The sequence below is a fragment of the Bos indicus genome, chromosome 9 (assembly GCF_029378745.1).
Source record: "Bos indicus isolate NIAB-ARS_2022 breed Sahiwal x Tharparkar chromosome 9, NIAB-ARS_B.indTharparkar_mat_pri_1.0, whole genome shotgun sequence".
Taxonomy (NCBI): domain Eukaryota; kingdom Metazoa; phylum Chordata; class Mammalia; order Artiodactyla; family Bovidae; genus Bos; species Bos indicus.
Genome location: NC_091768.1, coordinates 36,891,712 through 36,911,568, shown reverse-complemented (window position 1 = coordinate 36,911,568; position 19,857 = coordinate 36,891,712). Strand labels below are relative to the sequence as shown.

Sequence of the window (19,857 nt, the reverse complement as noted above, 5' to 3'; positions counted from 1 at the left end):
GCCAACTGATAAACAAATGGAAATAGAAAATCATCATTTGACAGTCATATAAAAGTCATTAATTCAGGCAGGAATCAGGAAAGGATGCCAAAGCTGGTGAGTGAAGGCTTAAAGACTTTGAGGCTATTGGCATAGGTTTGAACTATCTCAACATAAAATCTTTATCAATTACAAAGGGGAGAAATGGTGATTTTAAGGTGGAGAAGGCTGGCAATTGACTGAGTGCTCTAGGTTGCCATCACTTGGGGTGGGATGGGTGCTCATCCTGAGCCTCCATAATGTGATCAACTTGGGAAGGGCACAGCATCATTTCTGATGAATGAATGAATGATCTGAATCTGGTCATAAGAAAACCTCATAAAAGGCCCAGGTTGAGGGACATGCTATCAAATGAAATGTCTATACTCTTCAATCTATCAATGTCATGAATCCATGACTAAGATTAAGGAAAAACTAAGGAAATGCTCCAAATTAAAGAAAACTAAAGAGTGGTAAAAATAACCACAATGCATGATTCTGGATGTTAAAGGAAAAAGCTGCTATTGCAAAAGCTGTCAAAATTTGAATGGGGTCTGTGGACTAAAAGGTAGTGTGTATCAATTTCTTAATTTGGAGGATTATTTGGGATTAGGAGGAGAATATCTTTGTTTTTAAGAAATGTGCACTAGAGTTTTCAGTATTGTGTCTACATGAGATATGGAAATATTCTGAACTGTCCATGCAAATTTTCTGTAAGTTTGAAATAGTTATTTTTTTAAAGTCTTAAATAAAAGTTTTTCATAATTTGGAGGAAGTAATTTGCAACACAGATGGAAAAAATAAAGTACACAGAGCTTCCTTCATAACAGGAGCTAAAATAAAAGGGTTTTAATTCATTATTAAAAAAATTAAGTGCCATTCCATAGCATTTCACATGTGCCTCACACCAAACTCTATGAAAATGACTAAATATAGATGATAAAATGCTTTGTAGTTTTGATTCACAGGTATCACTGGAATTTGAATAAGTAAAAAGAAAACTAAGGTTATAATTTTCAAACTTTCTGAAAATTCCTGGTGATTCATCTGTTTTATAAACATTGAGCTCACATGTCATTATAAAAATATGCTTTCAAATAAAAAAATATGATAAAAATACATTCAATAACACATAGATTTATAATTTAGAAAGAAAACCCATACTACACTGAAATACATTCTATACCAAATAAGAAACCACCAATACATTCACTTGAGCCACTTTTTCTTGACACCTCTATACAGATATTTGAATTTATTGCAAATGTGTCATTTTTTAACAATTAATAAATGTGCCTGAATTTCTTCTTTTTATTCCAGAGAGATTCTGGCTGTATAAAAAGTGCAAATTCAGATACTAATTCTTAACAGTATGAACTGTAACGTTTCTTGAGTCAATTTTACTTTTCAAATAAAAATACAGAAAACAATTGGATAGTAAAAACAATATAAGCCTGCAACTATCTTTTCTAACTCTTGTTTTATAATCTTTTCTAACTCTTGATTTTGAGTACCAATGTTCATAGGAACAGTCTCTTAACATGACTGATTTAATAGTAAGCAAACGGTATAAACTGATCTTACAACTGGTATATTGTTTTCATTTATTTTATTATTTTACTTATTTATTTTTGGCCATGTCTTATGGCATGTGGGATTTCAGTTCCCCAATCAGGGATCATACCTGTGCTCCCTGCAGTGGAAGCACAGAATCTTAACCACTGGACCACCAGTGAAGTCCTTCATCTGTTAAATGCTAATTTTTTTTAATAGATGTTTAAGGAAGAGAGTTCTGCAAAAAAAGAAAAGAAAAAAAAATTAAAAACAACAGTGAAAGATATTGTTTTAAAATATGTTGTGAGACAAGGTACATTCTTCTTTAATTTTGTTAGGTGATCAACAAGAACAAAATAGAAAAGTCAGGTCATTCTGGAAAAGTGGGCTCCTATCTTTTAAATGGCATATTTTGCCAGATAATCTGGAAGACGGTGGAGTTAATGACTGATAATGAAACACAACTGTATGTCATATGACGTCTTTAGCTTCTTTGTAATACAAAAACCTACCTTGTTTCAGTTAAAGCCAATTTTGATTAGCTGTAAATGGATTTTTTTACTGTTGATCTTTAGCAAGTTATGTTATCTTTCTAACCAGTGCTTATCTTATGTTTAAAAAGGGGGTAGCAGTTCTAGAATATTGTGAGAATTAAATAAGCCATGAAAGAATTTCTAGCATAATGTCTGCCCCAAATACAGTTTGCTCTAAAATCATTGTGAAAGCAACTTAATGATTCATACTTAATGAAACATTATTTACATTTAACTATGGGTATAAATACTTACCTATTTGTTTTTTTTTAATTAATGAGATGAACGTTATTTAGAATTGTCCTTGTTTTTTTAAGGGAAGAGTAGAGCAGAAGAATAGGCCTGTGATTTCAGAAGTGCTGGAGGATGACTCTGAGTAGAGTGATCCAGAGCTTAATCCACTTTCCCTGATGAGGTCATCCGTACAATAGAGAAAGCATCTGCTTGTTTGTAAAGTGATCAGATTCAAAGTACCAGGCATTGTCTGTTGAAATATTTATTTTCACTTGTAGATCTCCAATCTTTGCCTTTATATGCAGCCTGACAAGTGAAGTGAAATGCCAATAGACTTCTCTCAACAAACTAAGAGGGGATAGAGCAGAGAAGAAAAGGAATGTAGTTAGAGAAAGGGTCCAGGACTTCACACAGATGACACCCACTTAGGAAAAAACAAACAAACTTTAGCCTCAGCAGAAGCAAGACAAGCCAGAGGGCTTCCCACAGTCAAAAACTGGGATCTATCCCAGGCTAGATCCAATTAATAAAACAAACTAATCCTGATTGGTTCACCCATCTTACCTAGAAACAAAGTCAACTGCTTAGAGTTCACCTAATTGTTCACATGTCGTTAAATAATTATCCAAGAACACCAAGTACATCAAAACCATCTTTAATGTGTGTAAATGTGTAATCATTTTTAAAAAACAATAACTGGCAAGGGGTTTCCCTGGTGGCTCAATGGTAAAGAATCTGCCTGCCAATGCAGCGGCCACTGGCTCGATCACTGATTAGGGAAGATCCCAAATGCCTCAGAACAACTAAGCCTGTATGCCACAACTATTGAGCCTGGTGCTCTAGAGTCCAGGGACCACAACAAGAGAAGCCACTGCAATGAAAAGCCCAACCACCGCAACTAGAGAGTAGCCCGCGCTCACTACAACTGGAGAAAAGCCCACGCAGCAGTGAGGACCCAGCACAGCCAAAAATTTTAAAAAAACAAACAAAAAACACAGTAACTAGCAAGATTGTTGATATATTATCCATACTTCCTCAGTTAATTGCCACTGCTTCCCCCATACTATGGGCTTCCCTGGTGGCTCAGATGGTAAAGATTCTGCCCGCAATTCAGGAGACTCAGGTTCAATCCCTGGGTCAGTAAGATTCCCTGGAGAAGAGAATGGCTTCCCACTCCAGTACTCTTGCCTGGAGAATTCAATGGACAGAGGAACCTGGCGGGCTACAGTCCATGGAGTTGAAGAGTAGGACACTACTGAGCAACTAACACTTCCACTTTCCCACAAACTATTCCCTCAACTCTGCCACTAGCATTAGAAAACAACTAGCTGCTCTTTCAACTACAAAATTCTCATAAGCATTGCCTGCCTTTCCCCAGGTCTTTATTTTTTTGGCCTTGACTCTCCCTTCCCCTATTTTTAAGCATGCAAAGAGATTCAGTAGAGCACAGGGCACTGAAAAGAATCCATGAATGTTGTGTGACCTTAAACACATCAGAAAATGTTCATCTGAAAAATATGTATAATTTCTATCTCATAAGGATAGAGAATTAAGGAAGTTAATCCATGTAAATTTTTTAGAATAGGACAGCACAAGACAGGTACTGTTTCAACTGGGGAATCACACATCCCTCTTTCCTCGAGCTGGTCCCATTTATGACTGTTGCCTCAACTTCCCAATTACTTTGCCATTTGTCATTCTCAGGAGGTCCTGGTTTGGATGAAAATTCATGTGTACAACCTGTGTGAAAATGGTGATTATTGTTATTAGTAAACTAAAAAATTTTAGTAGTTTATTCTTGATTGCAAATGGTAAAGTTAGTAGTAGTAGTAGTAGTAAACTGTAATCACTTTTAGTAGGTTACTCTTGACTACAAATGCACATATATGTTGAGATATTAATACATGTTGAGATATTCCAGAATCATTATAGTGATAAAAAGAACTAATTCTTTTTAGAACATTTACTTGCTGTATGATTTGAAGGAAGTTATCTCAACTTTCTTAAACTCAAATCCTCTGCAGTAAAACCAGATAATACATAGTCTCTGAACTCAACTGCTGTAAGAATCCAATAACATAGTATATATGAAAATACTTTGTCAATTATAGCACTTGATACAAATGAAACATAATTCTTAGACTAAAAATTGAATTAAAATATCATGTTTCCATAAACGCCATATTTAGAAGATGTCTTAATATTTCTACAAGGCTTCTATGTAGCTGGGCCTTCCCAAGTGGCTCTGTGGTAAAGAATCTGCCTGGAATGCAGGAGACACAGGTTCGGTCCTTGGGTCAGGAAGATCCCCTTAAGGAGGAAATAGCAACCCACTCCAGTATTCTTACTGGGATAATCCCATGAACAGAGCAGCCTGGCAGGCTAGAGTCTATGGAGTTGCAAAGAGTCAGACTTGACTGTGCAACTAAGCATGCATGCTTACACATCGCTATGTACCTAAAAGTATAAATGTACTACTAGATTTACGATCCTTTTTTTAAAAAGCATTAAAAGATCAAAATGACCTGTTTGCTCAACCATGCACTAAAAACTCTTTAACAGTACTTCCTACTTCTTTACTTGCTCCGGGTGCTTGAATAGGCACAACAGAATCAGTCAAGTGCATGGTTTCAAGTCTTTGCCATTAATGAGCTGAACAGCATTAAGCAAATTCCTTAATGAATCTGGGTCTCAATGGGGTAATGTTATCACCTATTTTAACAAAATTATGAGCTATAAGTAAGATCATGATTATAAAAGTCTTAGCACACACACACAAAAAGTCTCAGCACAGTGACCTTGCTGTGCCTGATATACAGGAAAATCTGAATGTTACCTATTGAATAAATTTTTTAATTTTTATTTTACACTGGAATATAGTTGATTTACAGTGTTGTGTTAGATTCAGTTGTACAGCAAAGTGATTCCGTTTTTTGTATGTAATTTTAGCATACTGTTATACATAGTTCTTAGCAAAGCACAGTGGCACCCCACTCCAGTACTCTTGCCTGGAAAATCCCATGGATGGAGGAGCCTGGTAGGCTGCAGTCCATGGGGTCCCTGAGGGTCGGACACGACTGAGCGACTTCCCTTTCACTTTTCACTTTCATGCATTGGAGAAGGAAATGGCAACCCACTCCAGTGTTCTCGCCTGGAGAATCCCAGGGACGGGGGAGCCTGGTGGGCTGCCGTCTTTGGGGTCGCACAGAATCGGACACTACTGAAGTGACTTAGCAGTAGCAGTAGCAGCAAAGCACTGAGGTCAGTTCAATCTCTCTATTTTAGAATGCATTTTATCATTGTAGAGTAGGAGGAGGCCAACAAACAGATGACTTAGTTCCTGACCCTAAAAAAATTCTACATTGTATCTTAAGGTTGGCAAGAGGGCAGCTGTTAACTGAGGTCAGCAAATGTTTAACAATACTCTGTGCAGAATACTCTGTTAGGCACAGTGAAATATAAGAAAATGAGTAAAAGTTCAATGAAAATTATAATACTGAGGTCTCATGAAGATAAGCCCATGGACAATGACCTTTTGGACTCACTCTGAAAGTCAGGACAGGCAGGGAGAAGGCAAGAACAATCTAGGTGGGGCTGGAGAAAGAAATAAGAATTTATTTCCAGACATTTAGCTGACTGTTGGAGTTAAAGTGCATATATGAACTACTGGTGTGAAATTTAAAAACAAGACAATCAATTTTTAAAGTCTCTGTAACAACCCTGCTCGCAATAATTTACAAAATAGTTACAATTCACTTACTAAATTTATTGTGTCGTGGTTAGCTGGTATTGGAGGTTTCAGAGGTCAAAGGCATTGGGACCATACTGAACCTTTGAAAATCATTTCAAGTAGGATGATCCTGCTTTTTTATATTATGTTTTACTTATACAAGCCCAAATTATAATCATGATACCTAATTACCTTTTTCTCTCTCATTGACAGAACAGATAATGCCTTAAAAAGTGTCTTCCAGTTCTAAGATTTGGCCTGTTCACTTTTCAGAATGTCAGAGATCTTTGGGGGGTAAGGAACAAAAAAAGGTTGCAGGTGTAGAAAATGCAGATGTGGGGAGGGGAAAAACTAGTGTTCAATATCCTCTGGTTTGTATGGAGCCGTGCCAACATTTGCAGTGGTACTGAACCCTGCTAAGCAAATAGTATTTACTCCAAAAGGCACTTTGGAAGAGAGAACCAAAGCAACATCCTCCTACAATAGCTCCTGCTCCTTCCTCCAGCAACTCTGTAACCTGGAGGAATACAGCCGGTCCCCTCATCCAGGGATAATGCATTTGGTTGAATGTGTGGATCCAGAGGGCCAACTGAAGTACACCCTTTCACTTAAGGGACTGGAACATCTGTGGATTTTGTTATCCACAGGAAGTCCTGAAACCAGTCCCCCACCCCCACACCTGCACATACCTATATACACACTATACAGTCTGTGCTATTTCTCTCAGTTTCAGTGGCCTGCCTGCACATTCAACTGTGGTGACACTGACTGCCACTGTTTTTTTCTCCACTCTATTATGTTTCCCTTCACGCAAAGGGGAAGCTAGAGACATCCCTCCCTGACTAAATGGCCTCTATATCTAGAAAAACATGGAACTACTGTAAGGAGAGAATAAAGACCCCAGTGTGTCTCTATTTCTGTATCTACTTTTTTTCTAAAATCTGAAATATACACTCTGTGGGCCTAGACATTCCAACATCAGAGTTAGGTTCTATAATTTTGCATCACTCTATTATCCCCCAAAGAATTCAAATTTAACATAGTTTTCAGCTTAAAAGTGGCATAAAATAAAATTTCAGAAAATGTCATGGCAACACATCAAAGATTTAATGTCAGGTTTCCTTATGTTCATTGCATTGCAAAAGGCAACCACCAGTTATGCAACTTTAGAATGATATTTTACTTTGTAATTAAAAACCAGGTTCCTTGTATTTGGTATTTGTAGAGCATATGTGCAAAGCAATTGCTCCTTGGGAAGGAAAGATGATATGAACTTTGAAAGACCTCTGCCTGCAAGGCTGTTGTAAATAAGCTGTTCTCCTCTGTTAGCGTGGAGCACCTAACAACACTTAGATGTGTTATCATGGAATCACCAAAGAGCAGGCAAGTATAAGCCCCTTGTTCAAAACTTGGAATAAATTTTATAAGATCGTTTCTTCGTTCAACATGACAAATACTGCCTTCGTTTAATTACAGTATTGAGAACTTCATCTGATATGGTCTCGGCCTTTGTTTTTCAATCCTAAATCAACATTATTGGACTATTTGAATATAATTTGAATAATACTGCACCAATTGATCTGATGCTGAGGAAAAGGAGGTATCTGTAAAACTGCCTAAATACACCACCTTGTTTATGGTCTCTTGCTTCTCCTTTAGCTGTAGCGCTCCCACAATGAGAGATGTACATTTAATAAAGTCTCTTCACTTGAAGTCCATTGATCTTGGTGAACTTCTCCTATATGCTGATATGGTAGGCATCCCTTATTCTGATACAATACAGCTTCAATGTGCCTAAATAAATAAGAGTACTACAAAGATTTCCTGGTGGCTCAAGAATGGTAAAGAATCTGCCCAAAATACAGGAGACCTAGGTTCAATCTCTAGGTTGGGAAGATCCCCTGGAGAAGAAAATAGCAACCCACTCCAGTATTCTTGCCTGGAAAATCCCATGGGGAGAAGACCCTGGGAGGCTACAGTCCATGAGGTTGCAAAGTCAGACACGACTGAGTGACTAACACTTTCCACAAAGATTTAAAGTATTACTTCATTATTTATTTTCAACCAGTGGAGTAAACACTTTCTATATAATATAAAGGTCCAATAACTTAAAGCACAATCATAAATAGAGGCATCTAAGCAAAGAACATACTTTAATTGGTATACTAATAAAACCTCAACTATGTAGACAGCAAAGTTTTTTCATATTACTGAATCATTCCCTCTGTAAATGCCAAATCATTTTAATATTTGAACAATTTTAAATGGAAATTATTCTTAAATATATTACCCAACTTTCTACATGACATGAGTTTGAGCAAGCTCCAGGAGATGGCAAAGAACAGGGAAGCCTGGCATGCTGCAGTCCATACGGTTACAGAGTCAGACGTGACTCAGCTACAGAACAACTACCACCTTGCTGCTGCTGCTGCTGCTGCTGCTATGTCGCTTCAGTTGTGTCCGACTCTGTGCGACCCCATAGAGGGCAGCCCACCAGGCCCCGCCATCCCTGAGATACTCCAGGCAAGAACACTGGAGTGGGTTGCCATTTCCTTCTCCAATGCATTAAAGTGAAAAGCAAAAGTGAAGTCACTCAGTCATGTCCGACTCCTAGCGACCCCATGGACTGCAGCCTACCAGGCTCCTGCGCCCACCTTAAAATATGAAATATTGATCACAAGAAAAATTTTTTCACAGTGACTTGAGGCCACTTTGATCATCAATTATAATATCACACTCTAATATAAAAATGACCTCAAAATCTAAAGAACTCTTTTCTCTGTTATTAAATGACTCCAGGCAATTGTTCAACTTACTGTAGCATTTCATAGTTTGCAATTCCTTGCAAGTCATTGAGTGCTTAAATTTTCCTTCTGATTCTGGTCATTGTACATGGGAGGAGTAAAATGCATCCTCTTTTTATTACTGTTTCTCTGCTTTGAACTTAGGAACTATACCAAGAAAGGTTGTTGGTACTGCATACAAACCATGAGTACACAAACATCAGCTGAGGACTCGGACATGTCTGCCAACAAAGCTTTGAGCTTTCTTATGTGGACTTTGTAACGTTTGTGTTGTCTATTCAGAGGTTTTCATACAGCTCAAACCCTGCACTATTATATTAAGTAGGAGATTCACAGTAGAGCTGCTGATTCACTGAGTTCTCCATCACAAGGGTATCACTCTGCTATAATTGATTCAAACTTCATAGAAGGTAGGTATTGATTTGTTATTTCATTTATTTATTACTGATTCCTAGTAAAGAGGTTTAATAAGATGTAGTCAGTTATTCTACTTAAAATAACAATGTTTTAAGCACTAAACAAAACAAAGTCAGGAAAAACTTCAAATGATAGTTGATTCTGAAAAATTCACCCTTGGTTGGTAATATACTAAACTTTAAACATGTGATATAGGATAGAATTTAAAAAACAGGCCTAACTACTTTACAGCCTATCCATGGTGCTGCAATAAGAGAAGTGTAAGACTCAACTTACAATATAGTCCCACAGCACAGACTCTAAATGTGATGTTTAAGCAAAACTCTACTCTTGGACTAGAATTTTATTCAAGTTTGTACACTGTAATATTAAGAATCCAGCATTGTACAAACACAATGCTAGATTTCAAACAGCACTAAGCAGGTGATTAAAACTGGAGGAAGAAGAGTGATGACTCTCATTTTATATTGTACATTTATATATCAGTTCAGTTCAGTCACTCAGTCGTGTCTGACTCTTTGCGACCCCATGAATCGCAGCATGCCAGGCCTCCCTGTCCATCACCAACTCCCAGAGTTTACCCAAACTCATGTCCATTGAGTCGGTGATGCCATCCAGCCATCTCATCCTCTGTCGTCCCTTCTCCTCCTGCCCCCAATCCATCCCGGCATCAGGGTCTTCTCCAATGAGTCAACTCTTCGCATGAGGTGGCCAAATATTGGAGTTTCAGCTTTAGCATCAGTCCTACCAATGAATGCCCAGGACTGGTCTCCTTTAGGATGGACTGATTGGATCTCCTTGCAGTCCAAGAGACTCTCAAGAGTCTTCTCCAACACCACAGTTCAAAAGCATCAATTCTTCAGTGCTCAGCTTTCTTCACGTCCAACTCTCCCAGCCATACATGACCACTGGAAAAACCATAGCCTTGACTAGATGGACCTTTGTTGGCAAAGTAATGTCTCTGCTTTTGAATATGCTATCTAGGTTGGTCATAACTTTCCTTCCAAGGAGTAAGTGTCTTTTAATTTCATGGCTGCAATCACCATCTGCAGTGATTTTGGAGCCTAAAAAATTAAAGTCTGCCAGTGTTTCCACTGTTTCCCCATCTATTTCCCATGAAGTGATGGGACCAGATGCCACGATCTTCGTTTTGTGAATGTTGAGCTTTAAGCCAACTTTTTCACTCTCCTCTTTCACTTTCATCAAGAGGTTCTGTAGTTCCTCTTCACTTTCTGCCATAAGGGTGGTGTCACCTGCGTATCTGAGGTTATTGATATTTCTCCTGGCAATCTTGATTCCAGCTTGTGCTTCCTCCAGCCCAGAGTTTCTCATGATGTACTCTGCGTATAAGTTAAATAAGCAGGGTGACAATATACAGCCTTCATGTATTCCTTTTCCAATTTGCAATGAGTCTGTTGTTCCATGTCCAGTTCTAACTGTTGCTTCCTGATCTGCATATAGGTTTCTCAAGAGGCAGGTCAAGTGGTCTGGTATTCCCATCTCTTTCAGAATTTTCCACAGTTTATTGGGATCCACACAGTCAAAGGCTTTGGCGTAGTGAATAAAACAGAAATAGATGTTTTTCTGGAACTCTCTTGCTTTTTTGATGATCCAGTGGATGTTGGCAATTTGATCTCTGGTTCCTCTGCCTTTTCTAAAACCACTTGAACATCTGGAAGTTCACAATTCATGTATTGCTGAAGCCTGGCTTGGAGAATTTGGAGCATTACTTTACTAGCGTGTGAGATGAGTGCAATTGTGCAGTAGTTTGAGCACTCTTTGGCACTGCCTTTCTTTGGGATTGGAATGCAAACTGACCTTTCCAGTCCTGTGGCCACTGTTGGGTTGTCCAAATTTGCTGGCATATTGAGTGCAGCACTTTCACAGCATCATCTTTCAGGATTTGAAATAGCTCAACTGGAATTCCATCACCTCCGCTAGCTTTGTTCGTAGTGATGCTTTCTAAGGCCCACTTGACTTCACGTTCCAGGATGTCTGGCTCTAGGTGAGTGATCACACCATCGTGATTATTTTGGTCGTGAAGATCTTTTTTGTACAGTTCTTCTGTGTATTCTTGCTTAACTTTTTATATGTATAGCTTAACTTTTTAAAATAATATGTGTGTGAATATATATATGCAATTGTTTTTGGAAAATTCTTTTCACTACAAATAAAAATCACAAAACTCTTAATTCCATTTCAAACAAAATTTCACTTTACTCTGTGGAATGACTCATATAAATCAATTTCTGCTACTTACTTATTCCTTAAAATTTATTCAGGTTGGGTGTTGTTTTAGTTAGCTAGGGCTGCTGAACAAAGTACCACAAACTTAGTACTTTAACAACAGGAGTCTTTTATCTCCCCCTTCCAGAGGCTAGAAGCCCAAAAACTAAAAAAAAAAAAAAAGAAAGAAAGAAAGAAAGAAATCCAAAAACAAGATGTTGACAGGGTTGTTTTTTCTGAGGGGTATGAGAGAAAGATCAGTTCTAAGCCTTGCTCCTTGGTCTTTTTCAAGTTCACATGGTATTCCCCCGTATATTTCTTTGTTTCCAAATTTCCCCCTTTTATAGGAACACCAGTTATACTGGATTAATGCTCACTCTAAAGACCTTGAACTCAATTACTCTTTGTAAAGACCCCATCTCCACATAAAATAATATCCAGAGGTGCTAGGCATTAGGACTTCAACAGACAAATTTTGGTGGCACTCATTCAACTCACAACAGGTGTCAACAATTTAATAGCCCTCATGGAGCCTGATTCCTCCAGTTCCTTTTTTATCAAGACTGCTTTGGCTATTTGGGGTCTTTGGGGCAGAACCAGTCAACTGGGCCATTTTCTGAAGCAGTTTTGTTCCCAATACCTCCCTAGCCCTATTGTGATACCACCTCTGTCTTCCTCTCAGATTCTGCTCTCAATTCCAGCAAAGGTGGAGGCAGCCACAGATCACCCCTGCCGTCAAGCAAGTCCTGTGACAACTCCATTTTCATAGTCTTTTCTTTGTTCTCAGGGAAGTAATTCAAAGAGTAGCTGAAAAATATCTTTATATGAAGACAGAAATTTTCCTGAAAGTTGAGAATCCTGCCTACACACTTCCTACACAGACAAAATCGGCATTTAATTTTTTCCTTAGAGGATACATTATTGCTTGAAAACTCGTTTTGTTAGTGCTGGCACAACAGCATATTCAAGCATGTTAAAACCAAGAAAAAAAACAAAACAAAATATACAGATACTGTGGCTGGGAGACTCATTTTACCTAGTTCTGGGTGAATGTTTTTATGATGAAAGTGTGTATCTTAGGGTAACATCCATTAATATCTTCCTGATCCCTATTTTCTGAAGTTTTTACACTAAAATATCTGAGATTTCCTACATTTCTTATTTTAAAAGAAAATTTCAAAAATAATTGTCCTTATAGATAGAATCATAAAAAGGATCTTTAGCAACTAGCCATTGTAAACCTTCGATTCCCAGATTAGGAAACTGAACCCAAAGGCTTGGTGATGCCAAGTTAATCACCAGCAGAAAATGGTCTTCATTAGAAGGAAGATCCCCCAGGTTCTATGCATGCTTTCACAATACTTACAATAAGAAGGAGACATTATAGAATCTTTACAAAAATAATTAATTTGTGGGGAAAAATAACCACTACCCTAGTAGCTCAGCCTGCAAAGAAGGAGACCCCAGTTTGATTTCTGGGTCGGGAAGACCCCCTGAGAAGGAATAGGCTACCAACTTCAGTATACAGGGACTTCCCTGGTAGCTCAGATGGTAAAGAATCTGCCTGCAGTATGGGAGATCTGGGTTTGATCCCTGGGTTGGAAAGATCCCCTGAAGGAGGGCATGGCAACCCACTCCAATATTCTTGCCTGAAGAACCCCCATGGACAGAAGGGCCTGGCAGGCTACAGTTCATGGGGTTGCAAAGAGTCGGACGTGACTGAGCAACTAAGCACACAGCACATATACCTAAAATCTGGAATGTATTTGTTAGTTTTAAATAGTTCTGGTGTAAGAGGAAGATGGAATTTACTGCCAATAAGTTCACATTTTATACTGAGTTTGTCCATGAGAACAGAAGATTACCACAGAACTATAGAATATAAAATAATGATATATTTTGAAAAGCAATTTTCTTCAAATTAAAAAATAAAAAGCTAATACAGACCACATAAATCAACTAGAGAGAGAGCTCCTATTTTTAATACAATATTTTCATCAGCTTTCTATATAGTGTATTTTAAATGTTTTTTAAAATATCTACTCACTTTGATATCCTATTCTTCAATCTGTAAATCATATTCTTCCTGTCAAACCTGTCATCCACATCAAATCTAGAATGGGATGCCTGGCTCTTTTTCCACACATTTGGGATATCCCTTGTTGAGTGAATTAGCACTGATAATGGTAAAAACAAACAAATAAAATACATACAGTATATACACAATCATTTGATCCTGACTGCATGTATAATTAATTTGGGAGCAGAAAGGTGATTAAATCCACAAGACTCTTATTTTGAAACTTTTAATTTTTTCAGAATTTCAGGAAATGGTTCCAGTAATTACTAAATAGATTAAGCCTTTAGCTACTGAAATTCATTTTAGAAGTAGCAATACCTAGACTTAAACAAAATGGAAAGTTAAGGCAGTGATTTTCTAAAGTTAGAGGAACAAGAACTTCTAAATAATGAAGACTTCAGAGGGACTCAAATGAAATCCCTTTCTGTTTCAAACCTAGTAGCTGATAATCTTTCTAATATTTTCTAATAGATTTCCTACTTTAGCAAACAGAGTAAAAATTGCTGCTTTAATCCCTTTTATGATTGAAAATGTTACAGTGCCTTAGAGTCATTGATGACAATTACAATAAAGTGGCTCTGCAGATTTAACTGGGAAAATATGACATACTAATGTTAATCTACATTGACCCTAAGAAATATCATGCAATTATTCTGTTGCCTTTTAAAGTCTTTGAAATGAGCTGCTTTTTCTTGTTTGAATTTTAGAGCTACTCACAGACTCTTAGCAGAAGTATGGTGCAGTCACATTCTTTTCTCAACTGGATCACCATGCAGCCTGCCAATTTCTATGATTTGTCTTTCTTCTTGTAGAGAAATCCTAAGAAAGCAAATGATGGTTCCTTACAATTTCACTTTACTGAATTCAAGTTAATTAAGGGTTTCAAAAATCTAAATTAAGGTAACACACACATGAAATAAAGGTTTCTTTCTTGATTCATCTAGTTGAATTCTATTGTGCAATTATCTATATTTATTATTCAAGTCCTATATATATAAAGACTTCCCTGGTGGCTCAGCTGGTAAAGAATCCACCTGCAATGTGGGAGACCTGGGTTTGATCCCTGGGTTGGGAAGATCCCCTGGAGAAGGGAATGGCTACCCACTCCAGTATTCTGGCCTGGAGAATTCTATGGACTGTACAAAGAGTTACAAACAGTTACAGTTACAAAGATTGTACAAAGGGGTTACAAAGAGTCTGATATGACAGAGACTTTCACTCACTCACTTATATAAAAAAGAGCATTCCCTTAAGTTCTAAATATTTCCCTCATGGTTTTCCTTTGAATATTAATAGTTTAAAGCATAACTGTATTTTTTTCAGATATTAGAAATAACCTTTTATGTATTTTGAGATCTAAGAAAGTCTTAAGTTTATGGGAGGTTAAAATATTAAAGGAAAGAGTACTTGAAATAAGCAAGCTGTCAGAACAGTTTCATCCTATAAAGATCTACAACCTAACCAGTTTTATTGTAATGGAATTTCATATACATATTAATACATTCATACACACATATACATATGGATTTGATGGGATTAGTCCTGAGCACAGTTTAATAAAACAGTGATGTTGCTCAAACTGTGCCCATAAAACACCTTAGAATAGCAGTAGAGGAACCACCACGTTCAGTTCAGTTCAGTCGCTCAGTCGTGTCCGACTCTTTGTGACCCCATGAATCGCAGCACGCCAGGCCTCCCTGTCCATCACCAACTCCTGGAGTTCACTCAGACTCACGTCCATCGAGTCAGTGATGCCATCCAGCCATCTCATCCTCTGTCATCCCCTTCTCCTCCTGCCCCCAATCCCTCCCAGCATCAGAGTCTTTTCCAATGAGTCAACTCTTCCCATGAGGTGGCCAAAGTACTGGAGTTTCAGCTTTAGCATCAGTCCTTCCAAAGAAATCCCAGGGCTGATCTCCTTCAGAATGGACTGGTTGGATCTCCTTGCAGTCCAAGGGACTCTCAAGAGTCTTCTCCAACACCACAGTTCAAAAGCATCAATTCTTCGGCACTCAGCTTTCTTCACAGTCCAACTCTCACATCCATACATAACCACAGGAAAAACCATAGCCTTGACTAGATGGACCTTTGTTGGCAAAGTAATGTCTCTGCTTTTGAATATGCTATCTAGGTTGGACATAACTTTCCTTCCAAGGAGTAAGCATCTTTTAATTTCATGGCTGCAGTCACCATCTACAATGATTTTGGAGCCCAGAAAAATAAAGTCTGACACTGTTTCCACTGTTTCCCCATCTATTTCCCATGAAGTGATGGGACCGGATGCCATGATCTTCATTTTCTGAATGTTGAGCTTTAAGCCAACTTTTTCACTCTCCTCTTTCACTTTCATCAAGAGGCTCTGTAGTTCCTCTTCACTTTCTGCCATAAGGGTGGTGTCATCTGCATATTTGAGGTTATTGATATTTCTCCCGGCAATCTTGATTCCAGCTTGTGTTTCTTCCAGTCCAGCATTTCTCATGATGTACTCTGCATAGAGGTTTCTAGCATATTGTGACAAGAGTACCCTGATTACTGACAGTAGTATTTAGCTACAATTGGAGAAAAAAAAATGCCTCTTAAAAGATAAATATGTAAAGTAAATGACCACTAGTTTCATTCCCCTGCCACAGAAACGACAGAGCTTGCCTATTTATCGCTCCTGTTTGATGGTAGGCTCCACCGACTACAATTAGTGAATGCAGTTACCCTGCTGGAAGAAAGGCACTCTCTTGTCTGGTAGTGCTTGCACAATGAGTCCCAGGAGCAGGCACTGTGGTTCCACCAGAGGCATGCTGGTAATGTCAGCCACTCCAGAGCCAGGAACATATTTTCAGGCCTCATCCTGAGCTTGGTCAGCAAGCAGAAAGGTTTCCACACTCCTGCCATTATTATTTTCTCTCTGGTCCTGCTCCACTTGTGTTCAGCCTCACAGGTTTTCAAATACTAAAAGATTTCATTAATGAACATAACCATATTTCAAATCAAAAATCATATTTCAAAAGATATCAGTCCTCTCCAAAATCAAATGTTATTCAATGTCATTAATAATCCCGATGAAAATTCTCAGCCACAGAAAATTCATAGTTTAATCAAGACCTTAGAAGGGTTGTGTGTTAGTCACTCAGTCGTGTCCAACTCTCTGTGTGACCCCATGGACTGTAGCCCACGAGGCTCCTCTGCCTATGGAATTCTCCAGGCAAGAATACTGGAGTGAGTTGCCATTTCCTTCTCCAATTAGAAGGGTTAACATTTTCCAAAAAGCTTTTTTCCCCACAGGGTAAAATAATATCTTCTCTGCTTAGTTGCAAAGAAACATTATTTGAGACATACTCAAATATCTCTTTTGTTACTTATATTCATGACTTCCCACTGGCCCAACTTTTCATTGCACACCTGTGCTAAGAACATGGTTATATGCCCTCTTGGTGAAAAATTTTAGGCATATTCTATAACTTTGCTCAATCCGATTCTTCTGTCATGTTCCCCAAACCCATCCCTGTCTGCTAGTCATAACCTGACTTATCACATCAAATCTTCTCTTAGAGCTATCTGCCTACATATTATTCTCCCCTACAAGACTGACAACTCTTTAAGATAGAAACAGTCTTCCTTACCCTTGAACCTTCTAAGTCTTATATTAGTATACTGCCCTGCTGACCTTCAGGGATGCTGTGGAAATCATGGAAGATACAGATGTGAAAATATTTTGAAAATGGGAAGAAAATCTCACTCCAAAAGCAAGATACAATATTAATCTATAGATAATAAACAATGCAAACTGCTTTCTTGGAACAATTTTTAATTTTTAAGGATGATTTAAGTTAGTTATTATAGCTCTGTATTGATGACTTAAATATATTCATCAGTATACAAAACAGCATGAACATTTCTACAAACCTTTCTAAAAAACTATACATGTCACAGATTAAAGAAACAGAACTGATATAGGATATTATGTCCTGGTTCATGTTATATGAATCTGAATAAACAAAATTAGTCAACTAGTAGCATGTTAGGTAGCCAACAGTTTTGTGATAATATGGAGAAACCAGCTGTGTGTGCATGCTCAAGTCACTTCAGTCTCGTCCGACTCTTTGCAACCCTGTGCACTGTGGCCTGCGAGACGCTTCTGTCCATGGGATGCTCCAGGCAAAAATATTGGAGTGGGCTACCATATCCTCCTCCAGGAGATCTTCCCGACCCAAGGATTAAACCTGGGTCTCCTGCATTACAGGTGGATTCTTTACTACTGAGCCACAGGGGAAGCCCAGAGAAACCAGCTGTGATGGTTAATTTTATGTGTCAACTTGCCTAGCCACAGGCTGCCCGAATTAAACATCATTTCAGGTATGTGTCTGAGGGTAGTTCCTGGATGAGAGCAGTATTTCAATTAATAGACTCAGTAAAGTTGATTATGCTCCCCAATGTGGGTGGGCATCATCCAATTCATCGGGGGCCAAAGGCAGAGGATAGAGGAATCACTCCTTTTTCCTGCCTTTGTGATTGAGCTGGGATACTTCATCTCATCTTCTCTAGCCCTTAGACTGGGCTTTATCCCATCTACTCCCCTGGTTCTCAGGACTTCAGATTCAGCTTAAATTATAACACTGACTTTCCAGGGTCTCCCGCTCACAGACAGTATAAATCACAGAGCTCCCCAGCCTCCATAATTATGTAAGCCAATTCCTCATAATAAAAACCTCTCTTCCTTCCTCTCTCTCTTGCTCTCTCTCCCAGTTTTTCAATCAACACTAAGCTAGGTGCTTCTATGAAGGGATTTTGCAAATACAAGTAAAGTCCCAAGTCAGCTGACTTCAAATTAATCCAAAGAGAGATTACCCCTAGGGGACCTGGCTTCATCAGTTGGAAGGCCTTTAAAAGAAAACTTACGACTTCACTGAGCTAAAAGACTTCAAAACAGCAGCTGGCTGTCCAATTCCTCTCCCTTCCCCCAGATCTTCCTTCCTGAGTGCCTGCTGCCTACAGACAAGCTTCAGCCTGTGCTCGCAGAGCTCCAACTTGCTCATGACCTCTCCTTCCTGCCTGCCTGTATTGTGGACTTCAGGCTTGCTAGTGACCACCATGAGAGCATATGTAGGTCAGTTTTTCATAATAAACACATACACATATCTTATACATACATACACACATACATTTATGTGTATATATATATATGTATATATAAATATATATATATATATACATACCCTTGTTTTCTGTTTCTCTGGGTCAACCCTGACATGTAGCAAGTGTTCAATGAATACTTGTCAAATGAAAAAAATAAACATAATAGAAAACTAGAAGAATATTCTACTACTTATCTACTGTATAACGAATCATGCTAAAACTTAAGGGCTTAAAAACAAAAATCATTTAGTATCTCTCACACTTTTTATAGGTCAGGAATTTGAAAGGAGCAGAGTTTGCAGTTCTTACCTAGGTTCTCTCATGAGGCTGTAAGCACATGTTAGCCAGGACTATAGTTATCTGACTGTCTGATTAGGGTTGGAGGAGCCACTGCCAAGGTGGCTCACTCATGTGGCTGGCAAGTTGATGTTGGCTGTTGGAGGAAGGGCTCAGTTCCTCCCACCCTGGGCCTCTCTAGGGATGCCTGAGTATCTCCAAACATGGTGGCTGGATTCCCAAGAGAATAAAACAGCAGCTGTGGTTTCTTTAATGGTATAGTCTCAGAATTCACACACAGTCACTTTCAAGTGATTTTAATGCTCATACTGACTAGTCTGATTCCACAGGGAAGGAGGCTACACAAGGATATGACTGTAATGAGGTGAGAATTGTTAGATGCCATCTTGAAGGCCAGGAACAAATATATAGCAAAACAATAACATCAGATATCTCTGGATATTAGGATAAAGTGTATGCTTTTCTTCTTTGTGCTTTTCTGTCTTTTTCCTAAAATCTCTACACTGAACAAAAATTTTTTAATTTATTTTTATTTTTGGCCAGGCTGGGCAGCTTGCAGGATCTTAGTTCCCTGACCAGGGATAGAACCCACGACCCCTTCAGTTGAAGCCCAGAGTCCTAACCACTGGACCAACAGGGAAGTCCCATACATATGTTATTTTTAAATCAGAGAAAAATATGTGCTTTATCTATGGGCTTCCCTTGTGGCTCAGCTGGTAAAGAATCCACCTGCAATGTGGGAGACCTGGGTTCAATCCCTGGGTTGGGAAGATCCCCTGGAGAAGGGGATGGCTACCCACTCCAGTATTCTGGCCTGGAGAATTCCATGGACTCTAT

The 19,857-nt window shown here is 38.5% G+C and overlaps 1 long non-coding RNA gene across 1 annotated transcript in view; it reads right to left on the bottom strand.

Moving 5' to 3' along the window:
• Window positions 1-1,610: 1,610 nt before the first annotated feature.
• Window positions 1,611-19,857, bottom strand: part of LOC139184906 (uncharacterized) — an 84,736-nt gene continuing 66,489 nt past the window's right edge. The window contains exon 2 of the long non-coding RNA XR_011568435.1: window positions 1,611-2,687. This is a non-coding gene — a long non-coding RNA (uncharacterized lncRNA). The remainder of the gene's footprint in view (window positions 2,688-19,857) is intronic.